This window comes from Microtus oregoni, unplaced genomic scaffold (genome assembly GCF_018167655.1).
Source record: "Microtus oregoni isolate MIOR12 unplaced genomic scaffold, Mior012 000175F_ref0000477, whole genome shotgun sequence".
NCBI classification, from domain to species: Eukaryota; Metazoa; Chordata; class Mammalia; order Rodentia; family Cricetidae; genus Microtus; species Microtus oregoni.
In genome coordinates, this window is record NW_024544831.1 from 214,936 (window position 1) to 232,389 (window position 17,454).

General features: G+C 38.4%; 1 protein-coding gene across 1 annotated transcript in view; it reads left to right on the plus strand.

Annotated features, from left to right (window-relative positions):
- Positions 1-17,454, plus strand: part of LOC121445330 (serine/threonine-protein kinase WNK3) — a 136,209-nt gene that overhangs the window by 75,964 nt on the left and 42,791 nt on the right. The window lies entirely within an intron of this gene.

Consider the following 17,454-nt stretch of genomic DNA (forward strand, 5'->3'; position numbering starts at 1 on the left):
ATTGTATGAAAGCAATCATAGATAAATTGTAAGCAAACAGACATGTCTCTGTTCCAGTAAAACTTAGTTTGTAAAAATAGATGTTTCACCAGATTTGTCCTATAGGTCACAATTTGCCTACCGATATAATTCTGCTTCTATTGCTTCAGAAAATTCCCTCATACCTCTTCTTTGTAAGTCCTCTATATACTATATCAATGTCAACCACCATTGATTTGTTTTTAAGCATAGGTGAGTCTAGTCTGTTTTAGACATTCATATAAGTGGGATAATACAATATATACTTGGGTGAGGCTTCTCTTATTGAACATATTTTTGAGATTGAGCCATTTTTATATAAAAGTAGCTTACTGTTTTACTGCAGAATAATCCTAGTTATGAAAAAAACTACTTTTTAACACTAGAATGCTTCATGAAGTTTTGGCTAGTATGAATAAACCTGCTTTGAACATTCTTTTTGTGATCATATTTTATTTGTCATGGATAACAGCTAGGGATATGGTTCCTTGGGGCATAGAGTAAGTGGTTGTGCTATTTTATTATGGTACTTTTAAAGAAATCTGCCAAGTGTGATAGCACATGCCTTTAACACAGCACTCTGAAGATAGGAGCGTGGTCTCTTTAACAAATTCCCGACCAACTAAGGCTGCATAGTGAGACTCTGTTGAAGGAAAAATGAAGGATGGAGGGAGGGAGGAAGGGAGGAAGGAAGAAAGGAAGAAAGGCAGTGAGAAAGATAGAAAGAGGAGGGAGGGGGAGGAGAGGAAAAGGGAGGGAGGAATGGAGGAAAGGAGAGAGAGAGAGAGAGAGAGAGAGAGAGAGAGAGAGAGAGAGAGAGAGAAATTAGCAGTATTCCAAAGTGCCTGCACTATTTTACACTAGCATCAGCAATGTATTGAGAGTTCCTCACCTTGACCAGCATGTAGGGTGTTAAAACTATTTTTTTTAGACAGGGTCTTAAATTTGTGAGATAGCTGAGACTGGCCTTGCATTTGTGATTATCCTGCCTCAACTTTCCATGTTCTGGGATTATAGGCATGTCTAGTTTGGTGTTTTTAGTTTTAGTGACTCTGGTGGATGTTAGTGACTCTCATTGTGGGTTTTTAAAACATTTATTTTAAATTATGTGTGTGTGCGCGCACGTGCAAATGTGTGCAGATGACCTTGGAGGCCAGAGGCATCAAATCTGCTGGAGTCACAAGTGTTTATAAGCTGCCTGATGTGTGTACTGGTAACTGAACCTCAGCAGCAGCAATATATGCTCTTAACACAACTGAGCAATCTCTCTAACGCCTCATTGTGCTTTTGTTTTCCTGATGTCTGTGATATTAAGCACCACATCTGTCATTCTATACTTGGTAGCACAAATTTTAATTGTTCTTAATAAAAACTCAGAGTCAGATATTGGGGGGGGGGATGAAAGCTGAGAGATCAGAGACGCAGTGCAGCCAGCCACTAGAGACCTTTTACTTCATTCATTCATTCATTCATTCATTCATTTATTTATTTTTTCTTGGAAAAAAAATTTCCGCCTCCTCCCATCCTCCCATTTCCCTCCCCTTCCTCCCACTCCACTCCCCCTCCCCCCACTCCTTTCCCCCTCCCTCTCCAGACCTAAGAGCAGTCAGGTGGAAAGTCCAAGGTCCTACCACCTCCATCTAGGTCTAGGAAGGTGAGCATCCAAACTTGCTAGGCTCCCACAAAGCCAGAACATGAAGTAGGATCAAACCCTAGTGCCATTGTCCTTGGCTTCTCATCAGTCCTCATTGTTCAGAGTCTGGTTTTATCCCATGCTTTTTCAGTTCCAGTCCAGGTGGCCTTGGTGAGCTCCCAATAGATTAGCCCCACTGTCACAGTGGGTGGGTGCACCCCTCACAGTCCTGACTTCCTTGCTCATGTTCTCCCTCTGTCTGCTCCTCATTGGGACCTTGGGAGCTTTTTCCAGTGCTCCAATATGGGTCTCTGTCTCTATCTCCATCCATCGCCCGATGAAGGTTCTATGGTGATATGCAAGATATTCATCAGTGTGGTTATAGGATAGGGCCATTTCAGGTTCCTTATCCTCAGCTGCCCAAGGCACTAACTGGGGACATCCCCCTGGACACCTGGGAGCCCCCCTAGGTTCAAGAGACCTTTTACTTCTACTGAATTCTCAGACTAAATGGCCAATCCTGTCCTCAGACTGCCTTCTCAGACTGTGTCCTCAGACTGACTGCTTCAGACTGCATCCTCAGACTGCACTGAGCTCCTGTCTCCTCCTGCCTTATATTTCTCTCTCTCTGCCCAGCCATCTCCCTAGTGCTGGGGCTAAAGGGGTGGGATCCCAAGTGCTGGGATCACCTTTGTGTGAGCTCTGTTTCTCTTTCAGACAGATTCAATCTCATCTAGCCCAGGGTGGCCTTGAACTAACAGAGATCCTTCTGTTTCTGTCTCCCAGGTCCTGTGATTAAAGGGTATGCCACCACTCCCTGGCCTCTAGTGGCTTAGCTCTGTACTCTGATCTTCAGGCAAATTTTATTTGATAAAACACAAAATATCACTAAAATACTTTTTTGTTAAACATCTAGTTCATTTGTCCATTTTATTTTGCTCTTTTTATTGACTTATAGGAGTTCTTTATAAAAAATATTCATCATGCTACCAGTCCTTTCTCCGATACATGCTTTACAATATATTCTCAAAGTGGTGACTTGCCCATTCATTTTTGTAATGTTCTCAGTTATGAGACAAAGTATTTAATTTGAGGAATCTAATTGATGAAAACCAATTGTTGTGGTTATTGCTTTGTATGACCTAAGAAACCTTTGTTCCTATGTTCCAAAGATACTCTGTAATGTTTTATGAAGTTTTTTTTGGTGGGGTGTCTTTTGTTAATGTCTATGTACATTTTTCAGTTAATTTTTATGAATGATATGAAGTAAAGGGTGAATGTTTATTTTTTGATATCTCATTATTTATTTCAACATGATTTATTGAAACCACATTGCCATCTCCACATTCTTAACAATTTGATTATGGCCCCCTTTTGTAGGTATAAAAAACAGTCTCCATGTGGTTTTGATTTGTATATCCCAGAAGACCACTGGTGGTGAACATCTTTTCATATATTCTTAGGGCCTTTTTATATCTTAACTTCTTCAGAGGAATCCCTAGTGAAGTATTTTGCCCATTTTTAATTTTTCAATTTTATGATTTAATTGTAAGAATTATTTTTACATTTTCAATACTAGACGTTTGTCATGTATTACTTATAGTTTTCCTAGTCTGCATGTCTTTTTCTTTATTGATGTCTTTTGTGGCATGATTCAATTTATGTTTTCTTTGATTGTTTTCTGCATTTCATGTTACATCTAAGAAGATAATGCCTAATTCAAAATTATGAATATTTACACCTAAATTTTCGTTTAGGAGTTTTGAATTTTGGTTCTTACATACAGGTCTTTGATCTACTGTGGATTAATTTTTCTGTATACTTGGAGGTGAGGTTCAGTTTCATTCTCTGCATGTGCATATCTAGTTTTTCAAGGACCATTTACTCAAACTATTTTTGACAGTAGCATTCTGGTCCTAGCCATCCTGTTCTAGAAGCCTACATGTTTTCTGAATTATCCAAAAAAGTATTACTTCTCCTTTTTCTTTTTTAAGACATGGTTTCTTTGTGTCACTACATCTCAGTCCTTTTAAATTTATTTATTTATTTATGATTTTTTTAATTTATTGTGATAGTAGGGATTCAATCTAGGACTCCACACATATTTTGGCTAACATTTTATCACTGAACTACATCCCCAGCCTTACTTCAAAAAAAGTAGTTTGTCTGCTCAGTATGGGCAGGCATATATCATGATATGCATTTGAAATTCAAAGGACGTTCAGATTTTGATCCTCATCTGATGGATCTTTTCTGTGGTTCACTGTTATGTAAGCCATGCTAACTGGCCCAGGATTTTCTGAAGATTCTCCTGTTTATACTTGCCATCTTGCCATAGGAGCACTAGAATTACAGTCACACTCTGCTGCCACACCCAGTTTTCCATGGGTTCTAAGAATTTGAACTCAGTTCTTCATACTTGCTTAGCAAATACATGTCCTACTGAGCCATCTTCTCAGCCCCATATTTTTATTTTTGAGACTAGGATTCACTATGTTGCCCAGGATAGCTTTGAACTCACTCTTTAACTGAATCAGGTTTTGAACTTGTGATCCTCCTGCCTCCACTTCTTGAATCATCATTATCATCATTTATGCCCTGGCTATGCTTAAGCATGCACAGGCAGCCCATTTATGGCGGCTCTTAAAAAAAATGTGCTGCCCATACTACAGGTTTATGCATTAAGATTAAAAATCTATGCCACCATGCCTAGCTTTTTATTTTATGTTGAGATAGGATTCACTTGGTTTCTCAGGCTGACCTTTAAATTTCTTGATCTTCTGTCCCCATCTCACAAGAAGTTAGTGTTATATGGAACATGTCCAGTTGAAATAATTTTCTTAATTTTTGTTTGAGATTATATATTGCTTACATATACAGAGACAACTGATTTTTCTTATATCACTATTGCAGGCATTTATGAGCTGCCTGCTGTGGGTTCTGGGAATTGAACTCAGGTCTTCTGGAAGAGCAGTACATCTCTTTTTCATTGAACCACCTCTCTAGTCCACTGACTTATTTTAAATGGTGACTCACACTGTAATTCTGGCTGGTCTGGAGCACTAAGTTGCCCAAACCATATTCGAATTTGTACCAATCATTGTACCTCAGCTTCCTGAGTGCTAGAATTACAGGCATAAACCACCATACTTGGAAGTTAATTTCAAATATTGAAATAACCTTGTATCCTTGGCATAAAGTTATTTGGACACAGCATGGCATTTTAAATAAATTACCATATTTGATATACTAATATTTGTTGAGAATTTTTGAATCTTAAGTTCATGAGAGATAGCAGTTCTGTTTTTCTACATCCTGATTAGTTTTATATCTAGAGGATCTATCAATTGCTGAGAATAAAGTATTGAAATACTCAAGTAAAGTAGGTTCATGTATTTCTTAAGCCGAGTTATTTATTTAATTTGATTTTTCGAGATAGGATTTCTCTGTATAACAGCTCTGGCTGTCTTGGCATTTACGTTGTAGACCAGGCTTGCCTCAAACTCAGAGATCCACCTGCCTCTGCTTACTGAGTGCTGGGATTAAAACTGTATGCCACCACTGCCTGGCTGTTTTTTTTTCAATTAAGAAAACATATTTATTGAAAACATATCAAGGGCATTGAGATGGACAGTAACAAGAATGCCACAGGAGCCCTTCCATCTATTTTGAAGCTTTCTTATTTGATAGATTGCTCTTTTTATTTATCTTCCCTTTCATGCCTAGTAATTCTCTTTATTTTGAAGTGTAAATATTCACTTTCTTTTGATAACATCAGCATGATGCATTTTTCCTCATTGTTTCAACTTATCTGTTTTGTGTTTAAAGTAAATTTTTATAACAAACATGTAGTTAGTTTTTCAGTCCATGTTATTTAAATTTATTCTGCCATGTTCTTTTAATTTATGTTTATACTAATTACATTTTAATTATTGATATGTTAGTACTTAAATCTTGCATTTCAAGTATTTGATTTGATTTTTATTTTATTCAGTCTCTCATTCCTTTTTTCTCTTTCCTTGTCTGCTTGTGATTTACTTATACAAGGATTTTAAAACCTGTTTTATTTATACTGTTTTGAGTGTAATTATGCCTATAATTGGGCTTCTTATTGATTTCTGTGATATTGATTATATATTTATATATGTATTAAATCATTTTTCTGTTTATTTTTGAATTATATTTTAATTACATTTCTCCCCTCCCTTTTCTACCTCCAAACTCTCACATCTACTCCTCCCTACTCTCCTTCAAATTCATGGATTCCTCTTTCATCAGTTATTACATGCTTATATGTATGAATTAAGAGCCTTAAGGCTTACAGTATTATTGTTTGCAGTACCTTTTCTTGAGACTCTCCAAAGCGTTCACTTTGTGTGCGTTTTTGTTTCTTTTCACTTTTTTTAAAAATATTTATTTATTTATTATGTATACAATATTCTGTCTGTATGTATGTCTGCAGGCCAGAAGAGGGCACCAGATCTCATTACAGATGGTTGTGAGCCACCATGTGGTTGCTGGGAATTGAACTCAGGACCTTTGGAAGAGCAGGCAATGCTCTTAACCACTGAGCCATCTCTCCAGCCCTTTTGTTTCTTTTCAAAAGCTTAAAAGTGTTAGTTTCTTATTGGTTTTGTTCTTCTTCTGACAGTACAGCTTGCAGTTGGAATACCTTTGTGAATTACTGTTTTCTGGGAGGCTTTTTATCTGCACATCTTATAAAAACTCGTGAAGACCATTCAGGGATGTTGAATATGCACATGGAAGAAAGTGGTGTGAAAACAAAGCACTGTTCCTCTAGAAAAAGACTTGCTTTTTAACAAATGTACTTCTAGCCTGTGTGTTTGGGAGAATGTGATTTACAAGACCATGTATTAGACACTCTCACTGGGTTAGCACAGGAAATACTGTAACCTTTGTGTTGGAGGCAAAGGTGTTAGGGCTACTTAGTGGAACACTGACTTCCACAGCTGAGTTGGCTGCACTTATTTTAATCCACATTTGGTACCTTTTTTGTTTGTTTTGTGTTTGTTTTTTTGTTTTGTTTTGGTTTTTGTTTTTTCAAGACAGGGTTTCCCTGTTTAACAGACCTAACTGGAACTCGCTATGTAGGCCAGGGTGGCTTGAACTCAGAGATCTACCTGCTTCTGCCTCTTGAGTGCTGGGATTAAAAGTGTGTGCCACCACCACCTGGTTCATATTTGGTACATTAGTTAACTTTTATTGTTGCTACAACAGAAATGCCTGAAAAAAATCACTTTAAGGAAGGAAAGATTATTTGGGCTTTATTTTCTGTTAATTGTTGTAGAACACCCTGACACAAAGCAATTTATGGGAGAAGGTTTTTTTTTAGCTTACAATTCCAGGTTATAGTGCATCATTGTGAGGTGAAGTAATAATAAGAGCGGCGGGCTGCGTCCCCGGCACCCGGCCGCCCCCACGGCTAGCTTTACCCGAAATAATTACACAGAAACTGTATTCTTTTAAACACCTCTTGGCCCATTTCTATCTAGCCTCTTCTAGGCTAGCTCTCGCACCTGGACTAGCCCATTTCTAATAATCTGCTGTAGCCCATGAGCTGGCTTACCAGGAATGATCTTAACCTGCGTCTGTCTGGAGTGGGAGAATCATGGCGACTCACTGACTCAGCTTCTTTTTCCCAGCCTTCTGTTCTGTTTATTCCACCCACCTAAGGGTGGGCCTATCAAATGGGCCTAGCAGTTTCTTTATTGCTTAACCAGTAAAATCAACAGATTGATATATGACACTCCCACATCACTTCCCCTTTTTCTGTTTAAACAAAAAAGAAAGGCTTTAACTTTAACATAGTAAAATTACATATAACAAAAAGTTATCAAGCAAGAATTACAGTTACAATATTTATATCTATTTTATCTTTTATCATAACTAAGGAAAACTATAACTATCTATTCATTCTTCAATTCCATCAAAGACTCCAGAAGGATATAATACTACCTAACAAGAAATAAGAAAACTCTAGAAATGACAGAGACATCTCGCTGCCTGGACAGTCACCCAAAGTTCTTTTGTACTGTTGGGGCATCCATCTTCAGCCTTCAGGCCCATGGTATCCAGCAGACAATTGTTTATTCTCTTAGTTTTCAAATTAGATAGGTATTGAGAATTATATGTTTGTCATATTTATTTTTAGGTTAATCAGGTCTTTTAGATACATAGAGATTATTTTTAGTATAGATAGTATAATCTTCAGCCTCTTTGAAGAGCTGTAGAAAATGGCCTTTAATCTAACCTAGAATTCTGTGCCATCGAGACACAATTACTCCTGGCAACACCACTCTACTCCCGAGAGAACGTTGAGCACCAAAGACACTCTACTGGGAGCTTGTCTTCTTGGCAGAACTGGCCTTTAGGTTAAGAAAAACCCATACCTCAACTACTGACTTAAGATATGAAACAGGATTGTCTTATCTTGCCAAGACAGGGTAGGATAATTCTAAGAAAGTTCCTTGCATTTGATAATGGTATGTCAGTTATGTTAGGCCTTAGCCAAAGTTGGTTGACTCAACATTGCAAACGAGACTTTGGGTGATTGCCCAGGTAGTCAGTTGTCTCTGTCATTTGTTGCACATTTTGGGTATCTCTCATTTGTTAAGTAATATTTATTCCCTTCTCAGATCTTTGATGGAGTTGAAGATTATTTAATAGTAGTTACTCTCTACATTATTTAGACTCCTTGAGATAGAATGCCTAGCAAAACTTTTGTTCTCAATATTGTTTGTTATATTTATCATTTGTTATTATTGTTTATAGTTATATTTGGTTTAGTTCTGTCTTATTTAGACAAAAGGGGGAGATGTAGGGTTAAGACAGCCCCTTGAGGGGGTGGGGTTTGCCTCGGGTGAATGCCTACAGATAAATGGGCGCACAGGAGGCGGCTCCGGCCTCTTTCCTTCCTATCTCCTGTGCCACACGGGAACTTCGGTTCTGTAAGTTTATCATTAAAATGTAAATATTCTTTAGTATCTGCATTGCATTTATTTACGCCGATACAGTGAGGAAGTCAAAAACTTGCACATCCATAGTTGAACCCAGAGAGAGAATAAATGCATGCATAACTGCTTGCTTTTACTCAGCTTAATTTCTCTATATACTGAATTTGTGCTGAACAAAATATGCATATACCGCAAAAGCAGATTGAACAATTTAAGCAGTTCACAAAGTAGTAAAAATTCTGGGTAAGATTTAGGACTAGGCTGGATAGATGGCTCAGCGGTTAAGAGCACTGGCTGCTCTTCCAGAGGTCCTTGGTTCAACTCTTCCAGAGGACCTGAGTTCAATTTCCAGCACCCACACGGCAACTCACACCTTTCTATGGCTCCAGTTCCAGAGGTTCCAACACCCTCACACACGCACACATGCAGACAAAATAACAATTTACATAAATTTAAAAAATCATTAGAAATGAGGGCTAGAAGTGTGGCTTAGTGATAGATCGCTTGTGTAACATTCACAAGGGCCTAGGTTCAATCCCATGAAAGGAAGGATGGCAGGCAGAATGGAGGAAAGAAGTCTTTTGTTATTGTTCATTTTTTTCTCTTTCTCTGGATTGCTGGCACAAAGCCCTCTAGCATACCCATGATTTTTATTGTTACCGTAGTTAATTGTTTCGGCCAAGATTTTGATGGTAGTTTGTCTTTTTATAGTTGTATCTATTCTGGTTGAGATTAATTGCAATTAGGATTCAAATCACCTACTCTGAAGTCATGTACCCTTTTTTTTAACTGGTGGAACACCTAAAAGAAATAGATGGGAAATTGTTTCAAAGATTCGCCCAGTGAGATTTTGAGGAATCCCTTGGTGCGAAGCAGCAGGGAAGAACAAGGCTCCTATTAGGATTAATGAGTTATTGTCAGGCCAGTAAATAATCAACTCTGTAATAAAGTCTACGAATACATGTTGGCGCTATCTTTCTTATGAAATGTTCATTTCTTTTTTTTTTTTTTTTTTTTTGGTTTTTCAAGACAGGGTTTCTCTGTGGCTTTGGAGCCTGTCCTGGATCTAGCTCTTGTAGACCAGGCTGGTCTTGAACTCATAGAGATTCGCCTGCCTCTACCTCCCGAGTGCTGGGATTAAAGGCGTGCGCCACCATTGCCCGGCCTGAAATATTCATTTCTTAGTATAAAAAAACATATGATATGAATAAGGTATTTGGAAAGCCAGTCTTGGTCTTTGAAAAGATACAGATTACAAATTCAGAAAGGGCTCTCATTCTTTTCATACAGCTATCTATGTGGAAATGGTGTGTTCTCCAGTTTTTAAGAGTGGAGAATTTAATAACTTTGGATATATGATAAAAATATATCATTTCAGAAATGAAATACCTGCCATATATGTAAGGATTTGATTATTTCCATTGTACCAACTAAAGAATGTATAGTAAATTTGAAGCAATAATTAAAGGTTTTGTCCTACTTTCTTCTATTCTTCTAGGGTTTTCTCTAGTAAGATCTAATATATAAATAAAAGCTTTACTACCCTCCTTATATTTCTAAAGAATTATTTCCCTAGTATAGATATTTTGTCACTGGTGTACATTTTGGACAAAGATCTTCCTATAGTGATTGTGTGTATAAAGGTTGAATCCAGTGTGAACTCTGAAGTAAAAAATGATTTGGAGGGGCTGGAGAGATGGCTCAGGGGTTAAGAGCACTGCCTGCTCTTCCAGAGGTCTTGAGTTCAATTCCCAGCAACCACATGGTGGCTCACAACCATCTATAATGAGATCTGGTGCCCTCTTCTGGTCTGGTAGCATACATGCAGATAGAACACTGTATACATAATAAATAAATAAATCTTAAAAAATGATTTGGATTTTAGTTAAAGTTTTTTATAGGACTTCTCTCTGTTATGAATTCTGGTATCAGTAAGCTATGAAAAATGATGAAAGACTTTGCCACATATTTTACAGTTGTGTGCTTTCTCTCATATGAATCCTCTAGTGTTTCATAATATTTAACTGGTTAAAGGCTTTGCCACATTCTTCAGTAAGTTCTCTCTTCCCTGTGCATTTTGTGATGTTTCCTAAGATTTGAATACTGGTGAAAGGCTTTACCTTGGTTTTTGTGGATTCTTTGGTGTCTATTAAAAGTTATGTAATAGTTAAAGGGTTTGCACATTCGTTGCATCTGTAGAATTCATCACCATTATGAATTTTGTTTAATAAAGTTTGTGCTTTGTGATTAAAATATATGCCCCAACTCTATATCCTTGAATACTTATCTTTAATATGAATAGTAAGTTTTGAGTATTAATGAGAAGTATTCCTTTACATTTGTAAAGATTCTTTGACAAATGAGTTCATTGATGTTTTCTAGAATTATTGAACCATAGTTAAAGTTGCTATAAGTATTTTTTTTTTAATTTTTGAGACAGGGTTTCTCCGTAGCTTTTTTGGTTCCTATCCTGGAACTAGTCCTTCTAGACCAGGCTGGTCTCGAACTTACAGAGATCCTCCTGCCTCTGCCTCCCAAGTGCTGGGATTAAAGGCGTGCACCACCACCGCCCGGCAAGTATTTTGTTAAATTGATAAATTTTGTTCAATATAAATATCTCTGTAATTACTTAGTGTCCATCATTTACTAAGGACTTTTCTATTGCACACACACACACAAGATTTTCCAATATCTGTCTGGAATTTGATTAAACAATACTGCGTGTTATTGGACATAAAAAGATGTATTTGCCAATTTCAGAAGAATGAACTTTTTATAAAAGGACTCTAATTTATGACATTTAAATGTTTGTTCTTTGTTTTTAAACATCTTACACACAGACTTTTTTGGTGTTGTAGATTAAACCCAGGACCATGTACATGCTAGGCAAGCACCCTACCGCTAAGCTGTACCTCCAGCAGTGTATGAACATTTTGTATGAATGATTAATATAATACTATATTTGAAATTGTTTTATTTAATAATTGAAGTGTGAATTAGGTCCCTTCCAGATTTCTTTTTCAGAGGAACAAAAGTCTGTTTCAAAATCGCTGGAACATGACTCACCAGAAGTAGCTAGCCTAACAAGAATATTCTCACGTTTTCTATTCTTGATTTCTGTTGGCAGTGGCATTTTTTGCCATTGTTAATTATCATACACTAGTTTGTCTGTCATGACAGAATCTTACTTTCACCCACACTTCTCTGTTTTTCCCCATAAGTATAAAACTGTCAAGGTCATCGTTTCTATGTCTTCCATTGAGTGCTCTTTTTCTTACATACCCCTTCTTGTTCTTTTTCAAATTTGTGAACTCTTTCATTAATTGTCATTACATACATATATGTACGTGTGTATACATGGACTTCAACCCTACACAAAGAATTACAGGAAACTAAGGAATGCTGAGAGCAAGAGAAAAGGTCTTCTCCAGGGAAAGTACATCAGTTGATTATCCAGTACCAAATGGTTAGCCATGAAACCACACCCACACACGTAACATTATACAGACCAATAAGGTTGTACTTATTTAAAATTAGTCATTTTTTCCTTTTGCATGTTTTCAGCTTATGCTTGAGTCAGAGAGAGACGCTTATCTTACTGTACTTTGTTGACATAGTTATTAGGCTCAGTGAAACAGTTGCTAATGGGCTCAGTGAGTCTTTCTGGGTGATGACATTCTTGTTGTAATATACATACACAAGTCTTAAGGCCTGGCACTTTATAGAAATGTAGTGGAATCAGGAAAATTTGATAGAATTGTCGAGTGTAGATTCAGTGAAATGTGCCTTGAACCTTAATCTGGACCCACTCATGAAGAAATAACTGGTATTGAATTGACTGTTGAGTCTAAGGACTGTGCCACATACAAATCCTAGCAGAATTTTAAATCATGGAGCTGTTAGTACTAGGGGAGCTTTCTGGTTATCTAATCTGTTCCTCAATGCTGGGCCGCATCCCTGGCTTCCATGTTAAAATGTTGTCTCTACAATGTTATGTATTATTTTAATGGATAAATATACATTCTAGTATATTGAGTTGTATATTTATTTGTAAAAACTCATGAGAAATTTTTTATTGGCCTATTTTGCTACTTTTTCATTCATGAAATCAGTGGAATTGTTTATTTTTATTTGACCTTTGTTACCCCCTACAACCTTATGAGTGTTGAGGTTGAACTGGTCACCTTGTACATAGTACCACTGAGCTACGCCATCACCCCTAGCTACATCTGTATGAAGGTAGACTATTGATTTGTGTAATGCTAATGTCAGTTAACCTTTCTGTACATTTTCTGGTAAATATATGTACTCATTTCTCTTACATATATACCTAGGTTTGGGATTGCTTGATTACAGGTTAAATGTATATTTAGTTGCACTAGATTATGTTTGAAAATTCTTCTAAAGCAGTTATTTAAAAACCCATTCACATCAGCAGCGTGTGAGACTTCTGTCTGCTCTATATCCTTATAAACACTATTTACTGTCATTCTCTTAAATTTCAGCTGCTGTCATAGGTGTGTTGAAATAATGCAGTTTTAATTTTGATTGTTGATTACATTTAGTTGTGTGTGTGCACGCTCATGCATGTGCATGTATGGAGGTCAGAGGACAACCTGGGGAGTTGGTTCTCTCCTTCCACCATGTTGGTCCTAGACATTGATTGAACTTGGATAGCAGGTTTTGCAGCAAGTACGTTTACCCACTGAGCCATCTTTCTGACCTACTTGCATTTTCTGGACAAGCAATGACAATGAATATCTTCTCATATAATTATTAGAAATCTATGAGCCTTTTTAAAAGTTTGTTTTAATATTAAACAGTTCTTTAGCTTTATTTTCTAATTTGTGTGGTAGGGGTAAGTAGGGGTTTTTTTTTAATGTTTTTTATAGTCTTTTTTATTGAGCTCTATGTTTTTTTCTGCTCCCCTCCCTGCCTCTCCCCTCCCCTCAACCCTCCCCCAAGGTCTACATGCTCCCAATTTACTCAGGAGATCTTCTCTTTTTCTACTTCCCTTGTAGATTAGATCTATGTATGGCTCTCTTAGGGTCCTCATTGTTGTCTAAGTTCTCTGGGATTGTGGTTTGTAGGCTGGTTTTCTTTGCTTTATGTTTAAAAACCACTTATGAGTGAGTACATGTGATAATTGTCTTTCTGTGTCTGGGTTACCTCACTCAAAATAATGTTTGCTAGCTCCATCCATTTTCCTAAAAAATTCGAGATGTCGTTATTTTTTCTGCTGTGTAGTGCTCCATTGTGAAAATGTACCACATTTTCCTTATCCATTCTTCAATCGAGGGGTATTTAGGTTGTTTCCAGGTTCTGGCTATGACAAACAATGCTGCTATGAACACAGTTGAGTACCTGTCCTTGTGGCACGATTGAGCATCCTTTGGATATATACCCAAAAGTGGTATTTCTGGGTCTTGAGGAAGGTTGTTTCCTAATTTTCTGAGAAATTGCCACACTGACATCCAAAGGGGTTGTACCAGCTTGCATTCCCATCAGCAATGCAGAAGTGTTCCCTTTTCCCCACAACCTCTCCAGCATAAGTTGTCATCAGTGTTTTTGATCTTGGCCATTCTTTTTTTTTTTTTTAATTTCCACCTCCCCACTCCCCCCACTCCCCACGTCCCACTCCCCTCCCCCTCCCTCTCCAGTCCAAAGAGCAGTCAGGGTGCCCTGACCCCCTCCATCCAGGTCTAGGAAGGTGAGCATCCAAACAGGCTAGGTCATTACATGCAGTAGGATCAAATCCCAGTGCCATTGTCCTTGGCTTCTCAGCAGCCCTCATTGTCCACCATGTTCAGGGAGTCCGGTTTCATCCCATGCTTATTCAGTCCCAGTCCAGCTGGCCTTGGTGAGCTCCCATTAGATCAGCCCCACTGTCTCAGTGGGTGGGTGCCCCCCTTGAGGTCTTGACTTCGTGCTCATGTTCTCCTCCTTCTGCTCCTCATTTGGACCTTGGGAGGTCAGTCCAGTGCTCCAGTGTGGGTGTCTGTCTCTATCTCCATCCATCGCCAGATGAAGGTTCTATGGTGATGTAAGATATTCATTAGTATGGCTTTAGGATCGGGCCATTTCAGGCTCTCTCTCCTCAGCTGCCCAAGGACCTAGTTGGGGACATCTCTCTGGACCCCTAGGAACCCCTCTAGAGTCAGGTGTAAGAAGGAATCTCAGAGTTGTTTTGATTTGCATTTCTTTGATGACTAACGATGTTTAGCATTTCCTTAAGTTTCTTTCAGCCATTTTAGATTACTCTGTTGAGAGTTCTCTAGGTCTGTACTCCATTTTTTTATTGGATTATGTGATCTTTTGGTGTCCAATTTCTTGAGTTCTTTGTATATTTTGGAGATCAGACCTCTGTCTGATGTGAGGTTAGTGAAGATCTTTTCCCATTCTGTAGGCTGTCATCGTTTTGTCTTGTTGACCATGTCCTTTGCTTTACAGAAGCTTTTCAGTTTCAGGAGGTCCCATTTATTGATTGTTTCTCTCAGTGTCTGTGCTGCTGGGGTTATATTTAGGAAGTGATCTCCTGTGCCAATGTGTTCAAGTGTACTTCCCATTTTCCCTTCTATAAGGTTCAGTGTGGCTGGCTTTATGTTGAGGTCTTTGATCCATTTGGACTTGAGTTTTGTGTATGGTGATAGATATGGGTCTGTTATCATTCTTCTACATGTTGATATCCAGTTATGCCAGCACCATTTGTTAAATATGCTTTCTTTTTTCCATTTGATATTTTTTGCTTCTTTGTCAAAAATCAGGTGTTCAAAAGTGTGTGGATTGATATCCAGGTCTTCTATTCGGTTTCGTTGGTCCTCGTGTCTGTTCTTAAGCCAATACCAGGCTGTTTTCAGTACTGTAGCTCTGTAGTAGAGTTTGAAGTCAAGGATTGTGATGCCTCCAGAAGTTCCTTTATTGTACCGGATTGTTTTGGTTATCCTGGGTTGTTTTTTTTTTTTTTGCTTTTTCACATGAAGCTGAGTACCATTCTTTCGATGTCTGTGAAGAATTTTGATGGGTATTGCATTGAATCTGTAGATTGCTTTTGGTAAGATTACCATTTTTACTATGTTAATTCTGCCTACCCAAGAGCATGGGAGATCTTTCAACTTTCTGGTTTCTTTTTCAATTTCTTTATTGAAAGATTTAAAGTTCTTGTCCTATAAGTCTTCCACTTGTTTGGTTAGAGTTACTCCGAGATATTTTATGCTATTTGTGGCTATTGTGAAAGGTGTTGTCTCACTGATTTGATTCCCAGCCCATTTATCATCTGTGTACAGGAGGGCTACTGATTTTTTTTCAAATTAATCTTGTATCTTGCTACATTACTGAAAGTTTTTATGAGTTGTAGAAGTTCCTTGGTAGAATTTTTGGGATCACTTATGTAAACTATGATATCATCAGCAAACAATGAGAGTTTGACTTCTTCTTTTCCAATTTATATCCCCTTGATCTCCTTTTGGTGTCTTATTGCTCTAGCTAATACCTCAAGAACTATATTGAATAGATATGGAGAAAGTGGACAACCTTGTCTTGTTCCTGATTTAGTGGAATCGCTGGGAGTTTCTCTTCCTTTAGTTTAATGTTGGCTCTTGGCTTGCTGTATATTGCCTTAATTTTGTTTAGGTATGTTTCTTGTATCCCTACTCTCTCCAAGACCTTTATCATGAAGGGATGTTGTATTTTGTCAAAAGCTTTTTCAGCATCTAATTAGATGATCATTTGGTTTGTTTTTTTTTTTAAATATTTTTTTATATTTATTTATTTATTACGTATACAATATTCTGTCTGTATGCCTGAAGGCCAGATGAGGGCGCCAGACGTCTTTATAGATGGTTGTGAGCCACCATGTGGTTGCTGGGAATTGAACTCAGGACCTTTGGAAGAGCAGGCAATGCTCTTAACCACTGAGCCATCTCTCCAGATCATTTGGTTTGTATTTTTCTGTTTGTTTATATGGTGGATTATGTTGACAGATTTTCGTATGTTGAACCATCCCTGCATCTCTGGGATGAAGCAGACTTGATCATGGTGGATGATGGTTCTGATGTGTTCTTGGATTCGATTTGCCAGAGGGCAGGGAACCCTGCCCTGTGAGAAGTCCAAGGACCTCCCCCCCCTACATCCAGGTCTAGGAAGCTGTGCATCCAAATAGACTAGGGTCCAAAAAGCCAGTACATGCAGTAAAAACAAGTCCCAGGGCCTTTATCAATGGCTTCTCAGTCAGCCCCCATTGTCAGCCACAATCAGATTCCGATTTGATCACATGCTCGTTCAGTCCTGGTCCAGCTGGATTTGGTGAGCTCCCCTTAGAACAGGCACACTGTCTCAGTGGGTGGAACAACCCCTCCCGTTCCTGACTTCCTTGCTTGTCTTCTCCCTCCTTCTGCCCTTCAACTGGACCTTTGGGAGCTCAGTCCGTTGTTCTGATGAGGGTCTCTGTCTCTATCTCCATCTGTCGCTGGACAAAGATTCTATGGTGATATTTGAGATAATCATCAGCGTGATAGTGGGGCAAGGACAGTTCAGGCACCTTCTACTCTGCTGCCCAGGGACCTAGCTGGGGACATCCCCGTGGACACCTGGGATCCCCTCTAGAGCCCAGTCTCTTGCCAACCCTAAAATGGCTCCCTTAATGTAGATATCTTCTTCCCTGCTCCTATATCTGCCCTTCCTCCATCTCCACCCTCCCTTTCCCACAAGCTCTCCCTAGACTTTCCCTTCTTTCCCTCTCCCCCTCTCCCCTTCGTCCAATCCCACCCCTACCCCCACCCCCATGCTCCCAACTTTTGCCTGGCAATCTTGTTTGCTTCCAATTTCCAGGAG